The following is a 22,116-nucleotide window of genomic DNA, read 5'->3' on the forward strand; positions in this document are numbered from 1 at the left end:
CAGACTAGTTCAGGAATCCGTGGTGCACTGTGACACCAGCGCATCAGCTTCTTCCCTGTCTTTGAACCGGCCCGCCTGCACATGGAATGCAAATGCGGTACTGCTTTTTGTGGAAGATTCAGAACGCGGTAACTACACTCTCAAACAGAATGGCATATGATCAGACCCAGGTTGGAGAAAAACTTTACAATGCTTTGCAAATTAATTAAATGGAATTGCATTACATTACATTTCACAAAGCGATTAGATTTGTTCGAGCAATTTCGAAAGCAGGTTTTGCAGATGGGAAAGCAAGTAAGAAAGTCCATGTAAAAGGCTGCAGTTAAAGAACAAAGCAGTTTCTGCCCAGTTTCCAACTGGGGACCTTTCGCGTGTGAGGCGAATGTGATAACCACTACACTACAGAAACAAGCCGCAAGCGGCCACGCTGCGGCTCTGTGGCATCCAGCACTGAAAGTTGAAGACATTTTCCGTTTCATCTTTCTTTTTCCAACAGCTCATTGTTGTCCAGGGTAATTGACATCTTGAAAAAGTTAAAAAAAAAGACGGACGTGGAATTGGTGACAAAATGTAGACAAGGATGTCGTCAATGTTTGGACTGTAGAGTGAGGTGGAATAGGCTGGGGCAACTTTCCCGGCAGCATAACGGCTGCGACATGATTTTATGGAAGGGTTGTGAACTGAGTATTTACGTGTTTTACCCAAGCTAGGGTGAGTTGGAAACTCGAGAGCATAGGTTTAAGGTGAGTGGTCTGAAATTGACAAAGGGCCTGAGGCACATTTCCCACACACAAGGTTGTGCGTGTATGGAATGAGGTCCAAGGGGAAGTGGAGGAGGCTATTGCACTCAGAAAATTGCAAAGGTAATCGGGTGAGTTTCTGGAAAAGGATGGGTTTCGAGGGATTGAGGCCAAATGCTGTGGAACGGGACTTGTTTAATTTTGGTTATGTGGTGAGCATGGATGAGATACACCGAAGTATCTGTTTCCACGCGGTGTACCCCAATAACGTTGTGTTTTAAAGGATTACTTTTTAGCGGAGCTTGCCGTCGTAGTCTGTAGCACAATCATTTAGTCTGTTCGACTGCTCACGGGAAAGGTAGTATTGTGAAACACTGCAGAAACGAACGACTTCCTTACTTTTGCTCCGATTGACCATACTCCGTGAAATTTTCCCAGATCCTCAGTTGAGTATTTTTGCTGCTGCAAGTTACCTCAGAACCCCCGTTAACTCGTAATGTATTGAGCGAATAGCAAACAGAAAGCATTTAACACGGAACACAAACAAAACGGGCATACCTAATGCATGTTCAGACACAGCGAAGCATGAATGCTAAATGTGAGACAGTTCGAGGGCATGAGGCATAAAGTAATCTCACAACTAACAACTGGGCAATTCCAAACTACTCTTTCAAACATACTGCAGCCTTAGTGCACCACCACTTCCCAGACAATGCTGAAAAGAGAGAAAGAAAGAATATAATAAGTATGGGCTATAAAAAAGTGAATTTCACCAATCACAGTCTCGATTAGATGACCTTTCCCTTCTGATGTCTCTAGGATGGAAATGAAGGAAATGGGAGAAATTCAATAACATATTCATTGGAACGATTTTCCCATTCGCCAGAAAGCCAAATAACAATGAATCGACTTACCACAGGACTTTGTTTCACAACAGCGATGAAATAACAATCTCCATTCGGTTCCAGTAAAATCTCAACTTGCCTGCAACGTAAACCAAGAGCTGAGCTGTTTGCGATTATCTGCAGGGGAGGCAAACACCATCACGACAGCAGAGAGACTTTACAATATTCAGCACGTTTTCTCACCACAGTGAAGTCCCCTGGGACACCAATGCAGCGGGGAATTGAAGTAGCATTTTAATGACGCTGCGGCAGTGGAGTTGATCAGCTGAAATGGCAGTGGTTGGATTCGCACCCATGTACCTTTCGGGACCGCAATCTGGATCCAGTGTCTTAGACCACTCCGCTACACTAACAGACAGCCCATCTGCCATTTTCTTGCATTTCGAATTGTGCTCCTGCATAACCACGCATGCAAAGTCACATGAAAAGGGTTCCATGGTCCTTCTCCGACTCGCACAGCTGCTGGGATGTGTCCGGATCCAATGTCAATTTCGCAGCAGATAATGAAAGCCCATCAATCCAGACAAAAATCAATAGTAAGCTGAGTCTATCTTCTCAGACTCTTTTCAGCTACAAATATATCTGTGACTGCGTGAGAATATATGTTCGGTTATGATTTGGTCAAATAACCATGAGCTGCTTGACATTATTTCAATTTCGCTTCTTGCTTTGCTAAATGATTTCACCCATTGCTCGAAACAGGACAACATTCACGTTTACACGGAACACGAAACACACCGGACTACAGGGAAAATGCACAAAGCTGAGCAGGCCGTGTTCCACATCATACCGTTCACTATAGTTTCAGTCACTGTGTCTGTTTTGCAGGTTAAGCGTCCCAAAGAATGTTCTCCACTCTAATACCGGCGGTTGCATTACAATCCGAGATCGACAGATCACATTGTGAGGATGCTCTGACCTCGGGGCCAGTTCGAGATGCCACTTTCCTTGCCTTTCACCTTAACCGTGCAATTGGCTGCAGGGATGTTCACACCTGGACATGAGGCACATCGACACCAACTGAGTTGGAAACCTGCGTGGGAATCGACAAGAAGCGACTCAATAAATCTTGCTAAATTCCATGGTGCGAATTAGAAATGCAGTTTCTGTTCACGTCACTTTAAAAGGCAGTTTCTGAACATAGTAACAGAAGTTACTACTCACCCCACCCCCACTCCGGGAGAGGTGCTAACTGCACTTGAGTGCTTTTTGTTCTCGATGTGAAGAGCTCTCCCGCATGAGTCACCTTCACGTCTCTTGTTGCTGAGTGACTCACAAAGAAGGAGTTTCACCAGAGCTGCAACTGCCTCACTTTCTCACTCGCCCTCCCGTTTACATTTTCCTGCTCGTCAGTGATTTAATGCAAACCAAAAGGATGCGATGTCATTCTGTAGCCTCTCTGTCGATTCCTCCGTTTCAGTTCCTACACGGCTTAGAACTCGGGATGCACCTTAATACTAGCGACGTTATGAAAGTACAAGTCCAAAGGTTCCTCTGAGAGTGCAATTTCTTTCATTGCTGTTGCTGATTGAATGAGTCACTAACGTGCGAACTGATCCAAACCATGATTCAGGACCTCTGGTGCCAATTCTCGCACGTTGAATAACGACAGACAGCTTCCAAATGAGGCCTTTCAGGAAGACTTTGGGTTACATTTGACAGACGGACGAGTTCAGTAATCCGTGGTGCGCTGTGACACCAGCGCATCAGCTTCTTCCCTGCTTTTGAACCGGTCCGCCTGCGCAAGGAATGCAAATTCGGTACTGTTTTTCGTGGAAGGGATCAGAACGCGGTAACTACACTCTCAAACAGAATGGTATATGATCATACCCAGGTTGGAGAAACCTTTACAATGCTTTGCCCACCAATTAAATGGAATTGGATTACATTTCACAAAGAGAGCAGATTTGTTCGAGCGATTTCGAAGGCAGGTTTGCAGATAGGTGAGCAAGCAAGAAAGTTCCGTTCTTGTCAGTATAAACGGCTGCAGTTGAAGGACAAAGCTGTTTCTACCTGGTGATCTTCCGCATGTTAGGTGTACGTGACGACCACAACACTACCGAAATAATCCTCAGCTGGCCTTGCTGCGGCTTCATGGTGTCCAGCACTGAAATTTAAAGCCATTCTACGTTCACCTTTCTGTTTCCAATAGCACTTTGTTGTCCAGTGTAATTGACAGCTTGAAAACGTAAAAAAAAAGACACGTGGAATTGATCACAAAATATCGACAAGGATGTTGTTAAAGTTTGGACCGTAGGGCGAGATGGAAAAAGCTGGGACAACTCAACCTGCAGCGCAACGGCTGCGACATGATCTTATGGAAATGTCATAAACTGAGTATTTTCATGTTTTACCCAAGCTGGGGCGAGCTGAAAACTCGAAAGCATAGGTTTAAGGTGAATGGGCTAAAATTGAATAAGGACCTGAGGCACATTTCCCACACAGAAGGTTGTGCGTGTATGGAAGTATTTACCAGAGGAAGTGGAGGAGGCTATTAAACTCGGAAGATCGTAAAGTTAACCCGATAAGTTTCTAGATCGGAAGGGATTATAGGGATAGGGGCCAATCGTTGGGAAGTGGGACTTGTTTAATTTTGGCTCTGTGGTCAGCATGGACGAGATATCCTGAAGACTCTGTTTCCTCGCTCTGTACTCCAATAATGTACAGAGGGGAGGACGAACAGCCGGAAATCGTGCTACATATTGGCACTAATGATATAGCCAGAAAAAGGATTGAGGATACAAAAAAGTGATTTCAGGAAGTTAGGATGGAAACTGCAAAGCAGGATGAACAGAGTAGTGTTCTTTAGTTTACTACCGGTGCCATGAGATATCAATGCGAGGAATAGGGAGCGGGCGCAGCTTAACATGTGGCTGTGCAGCTGATGTAGAAGGGAGGGCTTCAGAGATGTAGATAATTGGGATGCCTTCTGGGGGAGGTGGGACGTGTATAAGAAGGACGGGGACCAATGTACTGGATGGAAGTTTTCCTCGAGGATTTCCAGAGGCTTTAAAGTAGTATGGCAGAGGGGTGGGAATCTGGGTGTATACCGGAGGTGACAGTTGATGCAGATGAGGCAATATCAAGAGGTAGGCCAGCCATTGGGAAGGATTTTCATGGGAAGGAATGAAGGGATCAGTTGAAGTGTATTTGCTTTCACGCAAGGCGAATCACGAATAAAAGTGATGAGCTTAGAGCCTGGATCAGTACCTGGTACTATGATGTTGTGGCCACAAGAGAGACATGGGTTTCTCAGGGGCAGGAATGGTTGCTGAATGTTACAGGGTTTAGAGCATTTAAAAAAGAATTGGGAGAGAGGAAAAAAGAGGAGGGGATGTAGCACTACTAATCAGAGGGGATTACCATAGCTACAGAAGTTACCATTGTCGAGGAAGATCTTCCGACCAAGTCAGTATGAGTGGAAATTAGGAACAGGAAGGGAGCAGTTACCTCGTTAGCGATTTACTACAGGCCCCCCAATAAGAGCAGGGAGATTGAAGAAAGCATAGTTCGGCAGATTTTGGAAAAGTGTGAACATAGTGGGGTTGTTGTTATGGGTGATTTTCACTTTTCCTGTATTGATTGGAACCTCCTTCGAGCAGAAGTTTTGAATGGAGCTGTTTTTGTAAGGTGTGTTCAGGAGGGTTTCCTAACTCAGTACGTTGACAGGCCGACGAGGGGAGAGGCCATTCTAGACTTGGTGCTTGCAAACGAGCCGGGGCAGGTATCAGATCTTGTGGTGGGAGGGCATTTTGATGATAGTGACCACAACTGCCTCACATTCAACATAGCCATGGAGAAGGAGAGGATGAGGCAAAATGGGAGGATATTTAATTGGGGAAGAGAAATTAGACGTGAGTTAGGATGCATGGACTGGCAGCAATTGTTCCATGGTAAAGGCACAACAGACATGTGGAGATTGTTTAAGGAACAGCTGTTACGATTGATTAAAAAATATGTCCCTCTGAGACAGGCAAGAAGGGGTAAGATAAAGGAACGTTGGATGACGGGAGCGGTGGAGCTTCTCGTCAAAAGGAAGAAGGTAGCTTTGATAAGGTGGAGGAAGCTAGGGTCAAACTCAGCTCTAGAGGATGACAGATAGGCAAGGAAGAAGCTCAAAAATGATCTAAGGAGAACCAGGAGGGGGCACAAGAAAGGCTTGGCAGAAAGGATTAAGGAGAACACAAAGGCATTTTACACTTAAGTGAGGAATAAGAGAATGTTCAAAGAAAGTGTCAGGCCAATAGCGTTGGTAACTTGTTTGTGGAGTCTGAGGAGGTAGGGGAAGCCCTACGTGAGATATTTTGCTTTTATCTTTCCGAAAGAAACGAACTTTGTATGAATGAAACCTTTGAAGAACAGGTATGCATGCTGAAATGGATATAGAGAGAGGAAGCTGATGTGCTGAAAAATTTGACAAACATTAAGATTGACAAGTCTCCAGGCCCCGACCAGGTTTGTCCTCGGCTGCTTTGGGAAATGTGAAATGCGATTACTTCGCCACTTGCGAAGATCTTTGCATCCTCGCTCTCCACTGGAGTCGTACTTGAGGACGGAAGAGAGTCAAATGTAATTCCTCACTTCAGGAAAGGAAATAGGGTGAATCCCGGCAATTACAGACCAGTAAGTCTGTTGTCTGCAAGGTGTTACAAAGGATTCTGAGAGATCGGATTTATGACCATTTGGAAGAGCATGGATTGATTCAATGCAGTCAACACGGCTTTGTTTAAGGGCAGGTCATGCCTCACAAAACTTATCGGGTTCTTTGAGGATGTGACTCGAAAAGTTGATAAGTGTCGAGCTACGGATGTGGTGTATATGGACTTCAGCAAGAGATTTGATAAGTTTCCCCATGGTATTCAGAAGGTCAGGAGGAATGGGATACAGGGGAACTTAGATGTCCGGATATTGAATTGGCTGGCCAACAGAAGACAGCGAGTGGTGGTAGAACGAAAACATTATGCCTGGAAGTCAGTGGTATGAGGTGTCCCACAGGGCTCTGTCCTTGGGCCCCTACTGTTTGTAATTTTTATTAATGACTTGGATGAGGGGATTGAAGGATGAGTCAGCAAGTTTGCAGACTACACAAACGTTGGAGGTTTCGTTGGCATTATAGAGGTCTATTGTAGGCTGCAGCGGGACATTGACAGAATGCGGAGATGGGCTAAGAGGTGGTAGATGGAGGTCAACCTGGATAAATGCGAGGTGATGCATGTTGGAAGCCGAATTTGAAAGATGAGTACAGGATTAAGAATAGGATTATTGGCAGCGTGGATGAAGAGTGGGATCTTGGTGTGCAGGTACATAGATCCCTTAAAATGGCCACCCAAGTGGACAGGGTTGTTATGAAAGCATATGGTGTTTTGGCTTTCATTAACAGGGGGATTGAGTTTTAGAGTCGTGAGATCTTGTTGCAGCTCTTTAAAACTTTGATGAGACCACACTTGGAATACTGCTTCCAGTTCTGGTCACCCTATTATAGGAAAGATGTGGATGCTTTGGAGAGGCTTCAGAGGAGGTTTACCAGGATGCTGCCTGGACTGGAGGCCTTATCTTATGAAGAGATGTTGACTGAGCTCAGAATTTTTTCATTGGAGGAAAGAAGGAGGAGAGGGGACCTAATTGAGGTAGACAAGATAATGAGAGGCATAGGTAGAGTTGATACCCAGAGACTATTTCCAAGGGCAGAAATGGCTAACACGACGGGTCATAGTTTTAAGCTGGTTGGAGGAAAGTATACAGGGGATGTTTGAGACGGGTTCTTTCCACAGAGATTTGTGAGAGCATGGAATGCGACGCAAGTAGCAGTTGCGGAAGCAAGGTCATTGACGACATTTAAGAGACTGCTGGACAGGCATATGGTCACAGAAATTTGAGTGTGCATATTGGAGGATCAATGTTTGGCACAACATCGTAGGCTGTGGGGCCTGTTCTGTGCTGTACTGTTCTATGTTCTATGTTCTAAATGTTATGTTGTTGCCTTGTTCTGGATTCCTTGTGCTCACCAGACATGTCAGCACCATTAAAAGTACGTTACACCCACAACTTCATAACACTGGCATTTGCCAAGACAGCATATTTCGCATAACATCGCTCCCTGTCAATCTCGTGTGCCTGAGATTTGAACAATCGCTGGTCTATGTTAATCAAAACTTCCCTCGTCTCATCGCCTCAGATTTAACACGCCCCCTTATTCATGTCATCAATATTAATTGATTTCTCACTGTGTTACTTAAGCACACGTTGAGAAGATATAAAAATGAGAACAACAGCCACCTATGTGACTGCGATTTGACCCAATGTTGCTGCAGCCAACTGATTCAGCTGTAAGTGAAATAGCCCACACCTTTCCTGTACCAGTAATGTGGTACGTTTTCATGAGTTGAATTAGACACAGCATGATTTCAGAGGACACAATTTACTGGGATATAAAGACATGATGAAATACACGAGGCTGGGGGGTGGAATATGCTTAGGAAGGATATGGTTAGATTTCCCTTGATACAAAATCATTAGAGACGACGGAAATGAGATTTACTGGGAGATAAAGCCACGAGAAAAGTAAAGAAGGGGTTTAATGGGATGGTGGAATAGAGGAAGAATCACATGACACAAATCAGGAATGACTGAGTTGTGTCCTAATGGAGGATTTCCAGCGGATGTCAGGATGGTTAGGGTAAATAAGAGGGAAATTAGCTCCTTCAGGTGAGTGCATAACTCGAGGTCAGAGCTTCTAAACCAGCGAGAAACGACGAAGAAGTTTGTAGCAGGTACTTGTTATTCTGAGTTTTTGAAATCGGAGATGATTTTTCAGAAAGAAAAAAAAACATTTTAGAAGATGATTCCAGCATATTTGAAAGGCCACATGCAGACACACAAGGAGCGAATTTCACAGTGACAGGGATTCTGGGAATCCTGGATGGGGCGGCAAAAGTGACACACTCACGAATGGTTTAGCGTTCATCGGAAAGAAATTGCATAATACCTCCAACTGAACATGTTCAGTGTAAGAAGAGCTGGTGGTGTTGAAAGGTGGAGCAGCTGGTTTCACGTGAACTGCTATAAATTGTTAATGTACTGAGCTGTTTGTTTTAGCTTTGCATTAAATGTAAGCCGGTTAGCTCAGTCCCCTGGCTAACTGGTTTATGATATAGACTGAGACTTCCAACGTGGGATTAATTGTCACAATGTCTCAGCTTGCCATCAGGAACATCATCTCCACCGCCTCTTTGATCTGTAATATAATTGTGACTCTAGTGAGTAGGAATGGACCTGTCGATGTCAAGCACCATTATCATTGCCATCTGTTGCCTTGAACATTTGGTCACAATGACCAGGAACGGGACTGAGTTCATTTAATACGCAATGACCTCCTCCCGAAAAATCCAGCGACAAGACTCGTCTTTATTCCTATTAGACTCCTCTGTTCTGCACAGCAGCAAAACTCTGTGTCATGACTTTACCAGATTCACTGACAACATTCAGTCTACCCAAAGAGGTAAATCTAATTCCTTTCGAACGGTTTAATGAGCTGTGTGAGTTTGTAGCAAACAGGATTATATGCAACGAGTTGAACAACCTTTTCAATAATGTAATCCACAGCAGTGTCAGAGATTTGGAAAAGATCATCAAGCTAAATTATCACCTCTGTTTCTTGATGCACAGATGGACAATCACCTGGGGAATAAGTGCAGTTTTACGATTAATAATTAATGTCTTTCCCAAATACAGAACAATCCCACAAATCAGAAACTGGAGTTTTAGAATAGAAGTTGCTTCATTCGACATTATTCTTCAACTACGCTTCAGTCCGACGCTCCAATAATTCCTGATCAACGTCCGTAAATTGAGCTTTATATAAGAATTGAAATTACAACTGAGGCATTTTGACACGCTGTTAAGTACCAAGCGCTGATCAGTTGCTGCATTGGAGCCACTGGCAGCAAACCTATAACGTGCCCTACTCGTACCTCTGGGACCTTCGACCCGCCCGCTCTACTTTTGCTGGTGTTCTGAAATTAAAGCTACGGCAGAAGAGGAGGAACTGATATGGACCTGTGACTTTTCGAGCATCAAGTTCAGGAAATGGGACACAGAATACTGATGCGAAAAATAGAATTGATTGAAAACTGGGTTTCTGTGGGTCGCTGTGTTGTTTACAGATAATGTTATATTATCGCTGTCACAGGGTTTCTCATTCGGTCGGCTTCAATTTAGCACAGAATTCGATTCAACGACAGTTCACTAACTTCCTTCTGCAAGTTCCTACAGACAACATGAAACAAACTGCACATGTCATCAATCTTCACCATTCCTACATCCAAGGACGTGTTGCACAGTTTTCCTGAATAATGAAGATAGAAGAATGTTGTGCAAGAGTAAATTGAATTTCAGTTTAAATCGTAAAGTGATAAGAACCCAGAGTAAGATACTGAATTTCCCAAATTCATGTTTATTACTGTGGCCAGTACTCTAGCCAGGCAAAGGGGAAATCTGTCCCTGAATCCCCAGTAGCTACATGGCCGTTTGCTCCATGTGCCCACTTGGAAAACTGTGTGAAGGAGCATGCAGTCTGACAGAGCGCCTGGGAGAATCCTTCACTTTCTGATCTAAAGCTGCAACAGGAACTGTGTATCCCAGCTGTGAAAGCAGTGGAATAAAGGGGAGGACCTTAGGATTCCGTGGTGTAGATTCATATTGTCCTCATCCTGTTATTGTTTAGAACCCTCTGTCAGGAACAGCACAGACAGAGAGGAATAGAAGGGGGGCATTTAACCCGCCAGCACTACCCCGCCATTTGATATCATTATGGCTGACCAAACACGTCAATGTCTTTTCCCAGCCCATCCACATCAACCTGTTGCCCAAAGCGAAAAAGACACTGAATAAACCGAAAAATTCTGTGTAACTGTGGGAGGGAAATGTGTCTAGAGACAGTGGGATTCTGCCGTGGGTTTTGTGAATGAGCAGCCGATTCCGGGCTGATGATGTTTGAAATGATATGATTCCCTCAAACCTCACCACCAAGAAAGTGATGAATCTTCTCTGGTTAGTAGCAGGGGCCAGAACTCCAGACGATGGGAACTAATGATGAATCAGCAGAACAATCGTTGATACCGCTGAAATCTGAACTAAACCCGATTCTGGTGGGACTTAAGCCCACAAACTTGGAATCGCAATCGTAATACAGTAGATATCCAACACGTCTTTCATTGTGCCACAGAGCTGCGCTAGGCTCCATTTTACTGCTCCCAAAGTTACGATATTCAAATTTTTCATCAAGCACCTGTGTATCCTCGCCCCACTTGCCCGTACCTGGTCATTGTCCGTGCATGCTTTAGCTCCACAAGTGTTCGGCTAATTACTCCTGAAGTGCTTTGCTGACTCTTAGCTTTTCCACACGTTCAACATTGAGTTCCAGACAAACAACACTCTCAGGATGTAAGCATTCTTCCTAAATCTTCTCTGAACATCCTCTTTCCAGCGTTTTATCTATATCCCTGGTTATTAACTCTTCTCATAAGAATTTTATTCCAGTCATACGTATCTATCCCCTTTCTGTGCACGTTAATCAATTCCTCTCTAGGTTTCTCCGCTCTCAGATAGAGAGCCCCAGTCGAGCTCATCTATCTTTGCAGTGGCGAAAGTGTAGTACTTTAAAAGCACAGAATGTCAGGCAGCATCCCAGGAGCAGGAGAGTCGATGTTTCGGGCATAAGCCCTTCATCAGGAATGAGACTTTTCAGTCGGGGTTGAGGGAAGGGAATGGTTTGATTGTCAGGAAGCTGGGAAAGCGATAGGTGGATAAAGGTGAGGGAGAATGTGATAGTTCAGAGGAGGGATTGACGGCTGGGTCCAGAGAGCAGTGCCTATTTGGAGGCATTGAACTGGGATAATGTGTGGAGGTGAAATGAGGAAGCTGTTGAAATATACATTATCCCGTGTGGTTGCAAGGTCCTAAGGTGGAATATGAGACGTTCCTCCTCCAGGCATCGGTTGGTAATCGAATAGGGGTGGCTTGTGCCCGAAGCATCGATTTTGCTGCTCGTCAGATGCTGTCTGACGTGCTGTGCTTTTCCAGCACTACACTCTCGACTCTGAGCTCCAGCATCTGCAGCCCTCACTTCTGCTTACCTTCGCAGGGGGAATGGTCGAGCTCAGGCACCACCTTGGTAAATCTCCACTGACCACTCTCCCGTGCAAACACACGTTTTCTGAAGGCTGGCAATCAGCATAGAACAAAACTATCCAAAGAAAAGCCGAACTATCTGAACAAAATCAACAGGTCTTAGTGCATCTGGGGAGAGATTTTGGATCCAAACGATCCGCCTTTGGAACGAACGGTATGTATCGGTGTTTCAGGAACGTGAAAGAAGGTGGACAGGGTTTAAAATGATTGAACACGATGTTGAGTATGGAAGATTGCACGGTGTTTCAGTAGGAAATGAAGTACCGCTCTTCCAACTCGCGCGAGCTCTGTAGCACAACAAACTGAAATGGAGGCATGGGAACACAGTGGGATGTTGAGGTGACAGGAACCTGGAAGCTCAGGGGCTTTCTTTGCTTGCAGACAGAAGGTAGGTGTACACACGTTTGTCACCCGTTCTGTTTTTGTCTCCACAGTCTCGACGAGATCACACTGTGAGCAGAAAATGCAGTTTGCGAAATTGAGTGAGGGGCAGATAAATCACTGGAACATTACACAGTGAGGAGAGACATCGTAAACGAGCGGCATTACACCTTCAGGGATTTTGTGTAATGGTGTCAGATGAGTAAGTGCTGAGGGTAGAGGCGGATTTGATGATGGTGTACAGAAAGAAATTTTCCTGCATAATGCCGGTATTCAGCGGTATGGACCAGTGGGAAAGGGCGGTAGAATGTATATCTACCTGAGCTACCTGCTATAAGTAAAACCTCACTATGGAGCAAAAGTATCTAATGATTTTCATTCCAACACTAACACTAGGTACAGCTTGCAGAATTCACGTGTTTGCACTGTCACTGTCACTCTGTCTCCCCGGGAGCAATAGTACTGCCACACGCTGATTCAAATAGCACAGTTCTTCCTGTGACATGTCCTTTCGAGAATGGAGGGACAGGTATTAATAACCAGTACTTGGAATGGAGCATCTGTATTGCTCAATAATAATCGCTTAACTGTCCACTTCCTTTTCAAATCACTTGACCCACAGCCTTGTATGTCTTGGCATCACAAATTAACATTTGAATACGTCGGAAAGTTATGTTGATTTCTTCTATTCCTTGCATACACTGTGTTCCAGATTTCAACCACACACTATTTGAAAACATTTTTCCACGCATTCACTCTAATGTTTCCTCCTCTGGCCGTAAATCGATTGTCCCCAATGATCGAAATCTCCATCAAAGTGTATTTCAGTCAATATATTCATATCCGTCAGTACTTTGTACATCTTAATTATGTCATCCACCCCGCCTCCCCCCCCAGCCCTACAATCTCCCCTGCTCTAAGAAAAACAACTCCAGTTTATCCAATCACTCTTCTTCAGCACAGACAATATCCTGGCAAACCTCCCCTGCATAACTGCACACAATAGTCTCGCTAGAGCCGAATGAACAAGTGAAATAAATGATGTAGATGTCGATAGAAACTGGTGTTTTTTAAATAAAGTTTCTTTTTCTCAATGCTGCCCTGTGCCCTTTTCCTATGCTTGATGTTTCAATAATCGCTGGTCCATCTCAGTAGAAGCTGCGACATGAGGATCGATCTCACAACTGCGGCATCAAAATGGATCAACTGGTTTGAACATCCAAATGGTAAGACTTGAGCATGGTCACCCAGTAATAATGAGCACAGCAGCATAGACTCAACGAAGTCATTGTGAAAGTGATTGTAAGGGAAATGAGAGTGGAACAATAGACAATAGGTGCAAGAGTAGGCCATTCTGCCCTTCGAGACAGAACCACCATCAATTATGATCATGGCTGATCATCTTCAATCAGTATCCTGTTCCTGCCTTATCCTCATAACCCTTGCTTCCGCTATCCTTAAGAGCTGTATCCAACTCTTCCTAGAAGTATCCAGAGACTTGGCCCCCACTCCCTTCTGGGGCAGAGCATTCCACAAATCCACCACTCTCTGGGTGAAGATTTTTCTCCTCAATTCTGTTCTAAATGGCCTACCCCATATTTTTAAACCATGTCCTCTGATTCTGGACTCACCCATCAGCGGAAACATTCTTCCTGCCTCCAGAGTGTCTAATCCTTTAATAATCTTATATATCTCAATTAGATCCCCTCTCAGCCGTCTAAACTCAAGTGTATACAAGCCCAGTTGCTCCAGTCGTTCACTGTAAGATAGTCCCGCATTTCCGGGAATTGACCTTGTGAACCTACGCTGCACTCCCTCAATAGCCAGAATGTCTTTCCTCAAATTTGGAGACCAAACCTTCGCACAATATTCCAGGTGCAGTCTCACCAGGGCCCTGTACAGCTTCCGAAGAACCTCTTTGCTTCTATACTGAATTCCTCTTGTTATGAAGGCCAGCATGCTATTAGCTGTCTTCACTGCCTGCTGTACCTGCATGCTTGTTGTCATTGACTGATGTACAAGAACACCTAGATCTCGTTGTACTGCCCCTTGACCTAACTTGACTCCTTTTAGGTAGTAATCTGCCTTCCTGTTCTTGCCACCAAAGTGGATAACCACACATTTATTCACATTAAAATGCATCTGCCATGCATCTGTCCACTCACTTAGCCTGTCCAGGTCACCCTGCAATCTCCTAACATTCTCCTCACTGTTCCCCCTGCCACACAGCTTTGTATCATCAGCAAATTTGCTAAAACTACTTTAAATACCATCATCTATATCATTAATGTACATTGTAAAAAGCTGCGGTCCTAGTACTGATCCCTGCGATACCTCACTGGTCACCACCTACCATTCAGAAAGGGAGCCTCTTTGTTTCCTGTCAGCCAACCAATTTTCAATCCAAGTCAGTATTTTGCCCGCAATACCATGCGTCCTAATTTTACTCACTAAACTTAAAATAGGAAAGTGATTGCGAGAGGGAGGGAATTCTCCGAGAATGGGTGTGTCTGAATCCTGACATATGACTAGAAGAGATGTGTGTGTGTGAGAGAGAGGGGGTGGGGGTTGATGGGAAAATGAACTCATAGTCTCAGGGAATGCTTTCATGTAAAATCAACTAATTTCTTACTGTGTTTCTTCAGCATGAGTCACATGGACTAAAATGCAGTGACTCGGGTTTGAATGAGCTGACTGCAGAATATTTTAACATCCAAACCATTACTGAGTCATGCAGAGACACGCATTTAAAAACAGAAATGTTTACAGAGACAGAGGATATGTTAGGAAGAGTAACAGATACAAGACAGGAATATTAGGCGAGCGATAGCAGACATGTGGGGTACACAATTTGCTGAATTTTGAATTCGATATCCTCAGACCTGTGGTGGTTCCATCGAATACTGCATGTTGAAGACTGACTTTGAAACATTTCTAGGGAAATAAAGGGCCATGGGATGGTGTGGGACATTGGTGCAATGTATGTTTCAATAACAATGTGTTTTAACAATGTGTTAACAACAGTTTCCTAGAACCAGAATCAGACACACTTTGTTTCGCAGCTGCGAATACCTAACCAGACATGGCGGTGGAAATGAGCACGTGAAGCTATTCTGGTGCACCAGTGACATGATTTGCAAAGGCTCGGTCATAGAGTCACAGAGATATACAGCAGGGAAGCAGACTCATCGGTCCATACCGACCAGATATCCCAACCCAATCTAGTCCCACCTGCCAGCACCCGGCCCATATCCCTCCAAAACCCTTCCTATTCGTATACACATCCAATTGTCTCTTAAATGTTACAATTGTACCAGCCTCCACCACTTCCTCTGGCAGCTCATTCCAATCATGCAGCACCTTCTGTATGAAAAAAGTAGCCCCTTAGGTCTATTTTATTTCTTTCAATTCTCAAACTAAATCTATGCCCTCTAGTTTTCGACTCCCCGACCCCATGGAAAATACATCATCTCTTTATCCAAGTGCATGAAATGCTGAGGCTGGGAGTGCTTCTGGTCAAAGGTGGGGTGGAAGGGCATATTATTAAGATTCAGCAGCAGCTTTAACCTCCACTGAGGACTGGCTCAGAGGGAGCACGCTGGAGCTTTCAGTGAGAGGTCGGTGAATCGAAAGCATTCTCAGAGATTTTCCTTAACAAAGCGGTATTTTGTTACTTTGACAGTAAGAAATGCATTTGCTCACATCGTCTTCACATCAGTCTCTTGCTCCAGTAAACACTCTAATACAGCGTACATTGCTTGCATTCCAACACAGAAATGCGTCGAATTCTCTCTGGGATAATCTGAATTGACAATGTCATTCTTTGAATGGAGAAATATAGCAAGGAGTTGTCAGTGCAGCGGCGATATATTGGGCTAGTAATCTTTTGTGACTGGGATGTGGCAGGTGCTGTTATTTAAATTCGATGAATAAAATCTGAAAAATAAACCCAATCTCAGGAACAGAGACAATAACTTTACTGAACACTCATAAGTCATCTCCCTTCGATTGGGAAATCTGCCAACCATAATGAGTCCGGTATATATGGGACTCCAGACCCACAATAACGTGATTCACCCATGTATGCCCTCTGACTCAGTTCAAGGTGAATTAAGAATGAACAACAAATGCTCTTCAGACCAATGATAACAACATTCCATGGGAGAATAAGGAAGAATAAAAATACACGAACAAGGGGGAAAATGGGAATAGTGCCTGTGTGGACTCGAATTCAACTGATTGTCAAACTAAATAGACACAAGGATACCCGTAGCGTCAAGAAGTCAGGCCATGGGGTGAGTGCAGAAAGGGATTCAATTACCCGCTGAGGTGTAAACTCACTCAGTCACAATGCGCACAGGTCATTCACCACTCCAATATGTGAGAAGTGATCACTCAGGAGACCAACTGACAGAGTCACCAGCTAGTTTACAAATGACAGCAGGAGTTCTATTCTGCTGTTATTGAAGCTGTTAATCCAAACCAGCAAGGAACCATGTCTGGATGCATGTTTCCAATGGAGTTCGCTGTTTTCTGATGTAGACCAATGATTTAGACTTAGTTGTAATTGCCATGATTCAGACGTTTGCTGATGATGTAACAAATGGTCGTGTAGTTGACTATGATTAAGAATATCAGAGACTACAGTGATGTATCAATCAGGTGGAAAGATAAAATGCTGAATGGAATTGAATCCAGATCAATGAGTGTTAACGAAATTGTGGAGAAGAAACAATAACAGTGAGTATTCTGTGTGATGTAGACAGACAAAGAGATCTGGGAGTGGACATTCATGATCGCTGAAGATCAATGGATAGGGGAATCAGTTGAACAGAAGTGCGTACTGTCGAGGGTGGAGATCAGAGTCAAGACTAAAGTGGTGCTGAAGAAGCACAGCAGGTCAGGCAGCATCCAAGTTGCAGAAGGAAATGACGTTTTGTGCAAAAAGCCTTCATCAGGAATAAGGCTGGGATCCTCCAGGTTGGCGAAATCGGGGGGGGGGGGAGGGGTTGGAAGAAGTTAGCTGAGAGAGCAATGGGTGGGTGGAGGTGGGGATACGAGTGTTAGGTCAGACAAGACGGTGGCGTGGATAGGTGGGAAGGAAGTTAGACAGGTGAGACAGGTCATGGGGACAGTGTTGAGCTGGAAAGTTGCAACTAGGTTAAGGTGGGGGGAGATGAATTGAGGAAACTGGTGAAATCCACATTGATGCTATGGGATTGAAGTGTCATGAGGCAGAAGATGAGACATTCTTCCTCCAGGGTGGTCAGGGAGCGGCGGTGAAGGAGAACAAGGACCTGCATGTCCTCGGGAGAGTGGCACGGGGGTGTGTGTTGAAGTGTTTGGTCACGCGGCGTCGGGGTTGATTGTTGCCAGTATTCTGGAGGTTTTCTCTGAAGCGCTCTGCGAGAAGGTGTCCGGTGGCCCCACTGTAGAGGAGACTGCATCGGGAGCAATGGATGCAATTAATGACATGTTTGGAATTGCAGGTGAAACTTTGGTGGTTGTGGAAGGCTTCTTTGTGGCATTTGGCAGAAGTGGTGTGTGTGTGTCGGCGCAGATTTTGCAATTGCTGTGGAGGCAGATGAAGGTGCCGGGAGGGGAGGGAGGGTCATTGGAGGGCGTGGACTTGACTTGGTAGTAGTGGAGGGAAAAGTCTTTGCAGAAAGTGGATGGGGTGGGGAGGGAAAAATATCCCTGGAGGTCAGTGTTACTGATTTTTTTTAGAAACCCACTGACTCCCACAGCTATCTGGATTACACATCTCCAACCCCACCTCGTGCACAAATGCTATCCTGTGTTCCCAACTCCTCCGCATCCACCACATCTGCTCCCTTTGGACATGTTCCACCAATGAACACACCAGATGGCCTCCTTCATTCAAGACCAGACCTTCCCCACCCATGTGGTTGAAGATGCTCTCTAATGCATTTCATCCATGTCCTGTACCTCCATCCATGATTTCTACACCTCCAAACACAAACAGAACAGAACAAGGACAGAGAAAGGTCTTCGTCTTACATTTCACCAACCTCCACATATATCACATCCGCTGACATTTTCACCATCACTAAATTGACCCCACAACCAGGGATATATTTCCCTCCCCAAATCTATCCGCTTTCCTCAAAGACCTTTTCCTCCGCTACTATCTACTCAAGTCCACGCCCTCCAATGTCTCACCATTACCTCCCAGCACCTTCCTCTGCCACCGAAGGAATTGCACAACTTGCGCCCACATCTTCCCCCTCACCTCTTCCCAAGGCTCCAATGGAGCCTTCCACATTCATGAAAATGTCACCTGCACTACCTCACGTGTGATTTGTTGTGTCCGCTGCTCCCGATGCCCCTCTAAATTGGGGAGATCGGATGTCTCCAGACAGAGAACTTCAGAGAACATCTCCAGGACACCTGCAAGAATCAACTCCACTGACCCATGGCCAAACATTTCAACTCCCCTCCCATTCTCCCGAAGACATGCAGTTCCTGGGCCACTTCTATCACCTATCCCTCACCACCCAACGCCTGGAGGAAGAACGCCTCACCTTCTTTCTCGGGACACTACAACCCCATGGAATCAATGTGGACGTCATCAGTTTTCTCATTCCCACTCTCCCACCTTACCCCAGTTCTCATCTTCCAGCTCAGTACCGTCCTCCTGACTTGTCCAACCTGTGTATTTTCATTCCCACCTATCCACTCCACCTTCCTCCCTTACATATCACCACCCCCCCAACCTCCTTCCATCTACTGCACTCTCAGCTAAATTCTTCCCAGTCCCACCCTCGTCCCATTTATCTCCACACCCCATAGGCTCCCAGTCTCATTCCTGATGAAGGGCTTTTGCCCGAAACGTTGATTTTTCCTCAGATGCTGTCTGACCTGCTGTGCTTCTCCAGCACCACTTTCATCTTGAGGGGAATCAGTTGATTGAGAGGGTTTTCGGATATTTTCTATTGTTGACCCCAGGCTGTAGATGATAGTAGAACTTTAACAACCACAAAATTCGGAAATAGCTACAGGACTGAGCACAAATCTGGTGTCTGCATTCATCAATATTTCTTAGATATTAAGATAAAAGTTGGAAGGTTGAAGTATGCAACTTTGCCAATCAAGACTGCTTCACCAGTCAATGAGTTTATCACTGATTCCTTTCCAAGTAAGGGTGCTATGGTCCTTGGAGGGGTACTTGCAAATGGTGGCGTTGCTTTGCATCTTTCAACCTTGTCCTTATAGTCAGTACAGCTGTTGAGCTTTGAAGGTTCTATCAAAAATGCACGGATGACTTAGTCCAGTGCATCGTGTAGTTGGTGAACCCTGCTGCAATTGTGACATAGCTGTGAAGAGAATAAATATTCAGTTATTAAAGAGGGTACAATCAAGTGACTGCATTGTCGAGGACGTTGCCCAGTTCCTCAAGTGTTATTGAAGTTCAACCCATCGAGGCAAATGGAGAGAGTTATGTTCCAAGTCTCATGTGTGCCTTGCAGACGATGCAGGATTCACGGAGACACGAGTTGAGTTTATAATCAAAAACCGTATACCAACGGACATGATTTTGTTGTCAAAGTGTTTCTATAGACAACCTTAATCCGTTTTTCCTAAGTACTAGCTCCGTGGACGATTACACAGGGGAATTAGGTTAAAGTAAAGCCATTGAGTGTCAATGGGATATGATTAGGTTCTCATTTGCCAGAGTTATCACTACTGTATTTCGTCCTTGTGTGGTTTTCAGTCGCTAGCTGATTTCAAGTTTCAATTCCCGTCTGTGCTTGTAATTTCAAAAGTTGCCTCACATTAATTTTTCCACCTGCCTTAATAATATGTCTGGACGCTGCAGGGGACAGCAGAGATTTACAGATGTGTTGCAAAATCTGGATAAAATGGATCTTCGCGGAATGATTGGTTAGGCTGGGATTATTTTCGTGAAACAAAGGAGGCGGAGTGGAGCTCTATAATCACATAATAATATTTATAAACGTTCAATATTCATGGGATCTCGACAGGGTAGATACGGGTAGGTGCTTCACCCTCTGGTATGAAGTGAGCACCAGAGGACATGAACTCAGTATTAAATATTGCCTATTGAATTCAGAAATGAGGCGTAATTTCTTTGTCAGGGGCCAGTGAATCGGTGGAACTCCTTACCGAAACTGTTGTTGGGGCTGAGTTGGTGTGTTTTTTCAAACTGTGCCAGACAGATATTTAACCAGAAAGACGACGAAGCTTTGTCGAGGTAAGGCAGGAGAATGGAGTTGAGGATTTTCAGATCAGCCATGAGTTCATTGAATAATGGAGCAGACTCGATGGGCTGAATGGCCGACTTCCAATCCTACATCGTTTGGTCTAACACATCATTTTAATGATAAATTTAGAATTCTGAGGGGATGGGATGAAGTGATAGAAAAGGTTTACAATCTGATCAGACAGATCGGGAACTAGGCACATAAGTTCATGAAGAAGAAATGCGATGTGGCCTGGAGATAAGAAATGGCACTGGGCATTCCGCAGATGGGTATGTACAGAAGGTGTGATTACTAAAGGAAATTGGCGGATCTTATATTGTGTCAACTTGGTGATCACACTGGATGATGGATCACGGTATAATTCACACAGGAAAAGGTTGTGAAAAAATGCAAGTTTCATTTCATTGGAAATGCTTACTGTGGTTCCAATTCCAATTGACTGTTTTAAACACTGATCAGAACTTTGTTAAAATTCACAATCCCACTGGATAAACTATTGCACCTGATCTCTCCTTATTTGTTTCATTTTCATTCGATGTAAATTCATGGAAAGTCAAGATGGAATGAGAGGAGGAAAGAAACATTACACTCCTTTTCATTACCCCAATTTAACTTACAACAGAAACAATTTACTTTATTTCTACTTTGATGAGGTAACGATTTATCACAAATCTCTGGTGCAATGAAGGGCAAGAGCAAGATTCTCAATCCAATGTGTATTGAAGAGGTGAGGCATAAAGGGAAACTACAGCTGCGTTTGATCGCAGTAACAGCCAGAGTAGGATTCAAATCCACACAAGCACAATGGAAGAGCAACCCATCACCTTAACCCCGTTGCCACTTCAGCCCATTGCAAAGGGGCTCACACGTGACCCCGTCAAGATTACAAATGATGCACCCAGGGGATAAGAAATTCCCAGAGCGGAATCGAATCCACACCATTATGTTTCTGCTTTCAACGGAATAATAATACCAGCAAAATCGAAGGAATTGACCTCGTCCTTGGACGGAATACCTGTCCTTGATTCATTCCGTGTCGGAACTGTCTCAGAATGAACCAGTAAACATGAAACTCCCGTCACATTCACACGCACATTTAGTCTTGACGCAGAAATTCTTCAGACAGTTTCTCTCTCACGTGACCACGTATATATGGAGAGTGAAGTGAAGGTGATGTTTTAGTTCGATGGTCTTTCCCATACGGCTGAACCTGAATTGGATAAAATTCCCGGAAATGTAATTTTGTTCGTTTCATTTTATTTATTTTTGCTGCAACCTCACTCTGTTCTCTGCAATGATCCGAAGTGAATTGGATTTATATCATTGGAACGTTTAATGTTGCAATCAATTTTGCCCCGATTGTATTTCAGCTTAAAGAAAATACTGATCAGAAAAACAGAAGGTTAAACTACAAAAAAAGATGCCAGTTTTGAGTTTCAGTTACTTTGGCAGATTTTGGTGGTTATCAAATGAATCCAACGTCATGGCTGTCGTCCTCTCATCTTTAAGGCATGGGATTAAAGCAGGAAATCGATCTCCAAGAGACGGGTCACTTCCTATTCATTATGGAATATCTTTCTTTGACAATATACAATATCTGCTCAGTTCCATTTATAATGCTTCATGTGGAATATTAATAGAAATCTTTCAAAACTC

General features: G+C 44.3%; 1 non-coding gene across 1 annotated transcript; it reads right to left on the bottom strand.

The window, feature by feature from the left end:
• Nucleotides 1-336: 336 nt before the first annotated feature.
• trnav-cac (transfer RNA valine (anticodon CAC)) lies at nt 337-409 on the bottom strand. The gene has a single exon. It is a non-coding gene; the product is annotated as a tRNA-Val (tRNA).
• Between the last annotated feature and the right edge of the window lie 21,707 nt (nt 410-22,116).

This window comes from Hemiscyllium ocellatum, unplaced genomic scaffold, assembly GCF_020745735.1.
Source record: "Hemiscyllium ocellatum isolate sHemOce1 unplaced genomic scaffold, sHemOce1.pat.X.cur. scaffold_435_pat_ctg1, whole genome shotgun sequence".
NCBI lineage: Eukaryota > Metazoa > Chordata > Chondrichthyes > Orectolobiformes > Hemiscylliidae > Hemiscyllium > Hemiscyllium ocellatum.